The sequence below is a fragment of the Dioscorea cayenensis genome, unplaced genomic scaffold, assembly GCF_009730915.1.
Source record: "Dioscorea cayenensis subsp. rotundata cultivar TDr96_F1 unplaced genomic scaffold, TDr96_F1_v2_PseudoChromosome.rev07_lg8_w22 25.fasta BLBR01001788.1, whole genome shotgun sequence".
Lineage (NCBI taxonomy): Eukaryota > Viridiplantae > Streptophyta > Magnoliopsida > Dioscoreales > Dioscoreaceae > Dioscorea > Dioscorea cayenensis.
The window spans coordinates 1-5,086 of NW_024088179.1; the positions used below are offsets into that span (position 1 = coordinate 1).

At 35.2% G+C, this 5,086-nt stretch overlaps 1 pseudogene; it reads right to left on the reverse strand.

Annotated features, from left to right (window-relative positions):
* Positions 1-1,880: 1,880 nt before the first annotated feature.
* Positions 1,881-4,584, reverse strand: LOC120256995 (annotated as a pseudogene).
* Positions 4,585-5,086: the final 502 nt, after the last annotated feature.

A 5,086-nucleotide genomic window follows, 5' to 3' on the forward strand; every position in this document is an offset into this window, starting at 1 on the left:
TACATCCGTGACTCTAGATTTATCATAATGAGATCAAAAGAAATAACAGAAGCCACTGGTTGGAGGACTGAAGTGCGTGACACTGCTGAAGGGCCCTACGCAAGCAGGAAAGTGATCATGTGCCAGAAGCAATTGCTGCGCGGTTGAGAATTTTCATTTGTTGTTCAGTTCTCACTTGATGAAGGTATACATTCTCATCTCAGCTTGACACACTTCAAAGGTGGTGAAGGGCGGGAGGACCGTGACAGGTGGCAAAAGTTCGTATAGCTGGTTTGAACCTTCTGTAACCAGAAAAATAATTTATGTTCCTTATCTTCTATTTCTTTCTCACCCTGTTTTTGGTTGTTGATTATGGACCAGGGACTGTATTATATTTTTAAACTGTTCTTTCTTAATTCATGTACACAGCCTAGAAATTGGGCTTTCGTCTTCTTTTACTCTGCATGGGAGACATACCTTTGTATTCGGAACAAACGCACCTAGTTTTGTATAGAGCGTGCTCTATGATCTCATGTTCCAACATCACGCGTCTTATGCTGCTCGATACAACATATTTACTTGTTACTAAGTTACCATTCATTCAGTGATCCCTTGAAATTAGATATTTGGGATTAACGAAAATTTATATATTACGGACTATTATCCAGTCACTAGTTAACAGTGAAAAGATTTTCCATTACACAAACACTTGAACGATTTTTAACATATTTTACTTGTTACTACGAAGCTTTTATATATATATATTAACAAAATGATAAACCATTTATTAAAACCAGATTTGAGCTGCTACATTCATTGAGTCATTCCTCAAATTAGATATTTGAGAAATACATTTTCAGAGACACGCCTCGGAAAATTACAAGTGCAAATTCAAGAGTTTTCAACCGGCAACACATTGAAGGTCAAAGTTACATGAGTTTGCTTGACTCCACTGCTTCGAAACAACATCAACGATGGATTTTAATCATTAAAGAAGACCCTGCTGCTGCGAGTCCATCCTCCCTATGCTTCTGGATGAGCTTGTGTGTTTGTAGCGTGACTGATAGTTAAAGGTGTCACGAAAAGCGGGTGCCCATTCGTTTCATCATCATCATCATCATCATCATCATCATTGTCATCATCATCGATCGATGCGTAAATCCTCCCGCAGTTGATGAGCGGATACTTGGTCGGACTATAAGATAAGTAAAGCAAAGCAGTCCTGTCAAGATAGCATTCTTCCAGAAGAGAAAACAACCGGTGGAAAGGCCTCTAAAAAGCTCTGGATATTGTGTTTCAACTCTGCCCAGCCAACAGCTCTAGCGGTGGCTCTCTCAAGTTTGCCCGAGAGGGATCTTCAATCTGAAAAGCATGAATTGAATCCCAACATCAACATTGACACTGTAATTCTTTTGCAGAGGACACAAGTTGCTCTTACCGACAAAGCCACGAGTTTTTGTCGGATATCTAGTTCCCCATCCGGCCTGTGTAGGTGCAGAAAGCATTTGTTGAGGAAATTGAGCCAATGTTGAGAACTGCATTAACATAAGGTGTCATAACTAGGCGGACACTAGAGATGAAATACTTCATCTTCAGAGATAAACTGAGAACAGATGGGCTCTGCTCTAATGATTAAAAATAATTACTCCCAACTCTTCTTCAGATTTTTAGCAGATAAGTGCCTCAAAGTATCAGCATTACCTTTTTGAAAGAATTCAATGAGCAGCTGAGACAAAGAGCTTTTTATTTTTCTGCCTGTAAACCTGAGATTTTGAAACGAGGCTATATTTGCTAAACATACGTCCTGTTGCAAGCGCTCAGTAAAAGCTGTTGTTCCTGTATCAGATCAGCCATGCACATAACAATCAAGCAGTAGGACCTATCAGCTACTTTGAGGAATAACTTGTCTAACAGAAATGTAGAGGATTATGCAATAAAATGGCAAACCTTCATTGCTATAGACAAAAACATGCTTGTTTCCAGGTTGTGTAACATAAACCATGAAAAGAATCTACCAAGACATTACCAGTGATAGCATCAGCAACATTTCCTTCATAGATTTCCTTAAGAGGTGGTAAAATCGGAGGGGTACATGTCTGTGACATAAAATTAGATGACACTATCAAATGTAAGAAAATGAAGCATTTCAAAGGTATCTAAACTTCAAACCGCAGAGGAGAAATTTGAATAGATAAGCACACTGAAGTCTGAACTGATAGAACCTGAAAATGGTAAATAACCATCAAACAAAGTGAGTGACGAATTCAAAGTTCCTTCCTTTGGGTTGTTGATGTCTTAGTGGCCCCATTCCTTGACCTGCATCAAATAAGTTCATACAACTAGAAGGGGGACAAATTGAAATTCTACTTCAGTGAAACAAGAACGGACCAGTAAAACCATGTCATGAAAGCGTTCATCTATGTCTGAGATCCAAAGGAGCATTTTGGACTTGATTTGGCCGATATGATTATTAATTGAAATGTCACACGAGATATTCCGTAATTGCTCTGAAATTTAAGAACTGGAACTCTGGTGCTTTCAATAACGTTGCAGTTGTGTGCAAAACCTGACACAAATTTCTAGTCAGGATGGCTATGTCTGCAAGAGAGATAGAGGATTCAGATTTTTGGGATGAATATCAAACATGAACAACTAAATCATGGGGAAGGCACTAACTTGATATTTGAAGACCATACAAAGGAATCACTCACACCTACATAGTTTTTTGATAAAGGCACATCTGCATAGTACAACCATTAAGATTTTCAAATTTTTGGTCTTCAAACCTGCAAGCCACATCCCATATCTTCCTAAAAACCATACTAACTCACAGAATGGCATGCATGTTAGACAGGAATCCTTCCATAAAGCACAAATGATCAGAAATAACCACACATTGTTTGAAATTTCATACTACATGAAATCATAGCTCATATCATACGATGAGCATAGTATGCATTTGTGTTATAAGCAGAATCAATGATGTTGCTGACTGTATTCCCATTTGAAATGTGGTTTATCCATAAATTTAATAATAACAACAACAACAACAACAACAACAACAACAACAACAAAGTTTCCCTGACATGTTGCCCTGCACAATATCAGAACATGGGAATAAGTGGACTATAATGAGATGAGAGAGAAAGAACTGGCTCCATAAATAACATGAAAAATTGCTGAATGAAAGAACAAGTACCAGCCCTTCTTAATGCTCTCATAATCGCCCATAGGAAATCCTGTTGGCGTTGCCTAGTAACAGAATTTGGATAATCAACAGAAATGTCCAAGTCACCCCATTTGGAGTAGAGGTTTGAGACAAATGATCCAAATGGCTTGACAAGTGTATCTGTGTTGGAAATTTACATCCAAGTCAGTAAATCTTATTGGTTTGGCTCAGTTCACAGATACAGAAATGAATCAACAACAATTAACAATGCCTTTGAGTTGCTAAATTGCATTGCTTGTTGGAAAGAGAAAATGTACCTTTCAAACTTATTTGTGATCTGAGAATCGATGAAAGTTCATCAATTACATTCAATCTCTGAGCTCGATCAGTTTCCAAGGGTTTGAGCAAATTAAGAATGTCTTTAAGGCAAGACTCCATTATCCTATATGATTCACTGATCTTGTAAGAAGTGTCAAATCAAATCGACAATTCAGCTCTGCATTATATGCCAGTGAAATACACCAAGATACGGGTTTTTTTCTAAAAAAAAATTTTGAAAAGGTGGATAAACCACATGTATATTAAGATAGACATAATAGACCAAGATTCTTCAACATGTAAAATGCTAATCCAAAGGCAACAAAGTTAAAGCTTTCAAATAATTGATGGCCATAAAATAATGAAATCATATTAACAGAGAAAATAACAAGTTCATGATACTAACTAAAGAATGAGGTGGAGCATACAAGACAAGTACTGAGTTAAGAACAAACCAAATCATACTTCACTAGATTGCAGATACTCTTTTAAGTGCAACCATAGCAACTGAGGATGAATAACGTCTTTTATATCAAAGTAATTTATGCTTCTCAGAAGTACCACAGCCATGTGTTTTTAGAAAAAAAATACTAAAGTTTTCTTCTTTTTCCAAAGCACTTCTAAACAACCATGTTTCAAGTAAAAATAATTATCTTATATGGAATAACCACTTCAGTAACGGTTGAGGGGCCATGTATCTTGGCCAGTAGGAAGATCAGCGTTTATAAATCACATGAACTATCAGTTAAAGCGGAAATTGCTTTTGATCTTTCCTTAATGTAATTTTATATGCAATAGCTTCTGAAATACTAAAAAAAAAAAATCTAAACAAATCTTAGAAAAACACAAGTTTTTTTCGGGTAAAAACTGAAAGAATATGAAAAAATAATAATTAAAAAAAAATTACAAACAGAGAAGATCATGAAAGAAAGAAAGGATTGGAATCACCTTGATGCTTCTGCTTCCGATCTTGAGTCTGGGCGAGTGATGAGTCGTCCAAGAGTGTTGAGCAAAGTTGAAGCTTGTTGGTTCGTGGAAATGGAATCACATTGATGCGTATGTAAAGGCGAGTAACGAGGAGTCGAGGACGACGGCCATTGACGGGCTTGACCCATGTTCGGGCCCGTCAATCTTACCCTTTTTTTTTCCCTCTCTCTCTATTTAAATAAAATTAAATAAAATAAAAAAATTATAAAATCGCTCACTGGTGGAAACTTTGTTCTGCTTTGAGTTTGTACTGTTTTGTTTCTGTTTTTTCCGATTAATTATGATTTATCTATTTTATTAAAAAAATTTAATTAATGAAAATAGAGTTCAAAATACTCTCTCTGTTTTTAATTAATCGATGGTTTGCAGTTTTAGAAATATTTATTATTGTTGTGTGTGTTTTTTTAAGTGTAAATGAATATATTATATTTAATTAATAAAAATAGAGTTCAAAATACTTTCTCCATTTTTTTAGTTGTCACATTTAATTAATTTAAAATTAATTAAAATTAATTAATTATCTATATTTTATAAAAAAATTATTATTTTTTAAAATTATCTCTATTTAAAATATCACTATTAGTGGATAATATAATTTTTAATGTTTAGTTGATTTTATTTTATTAAAAATTA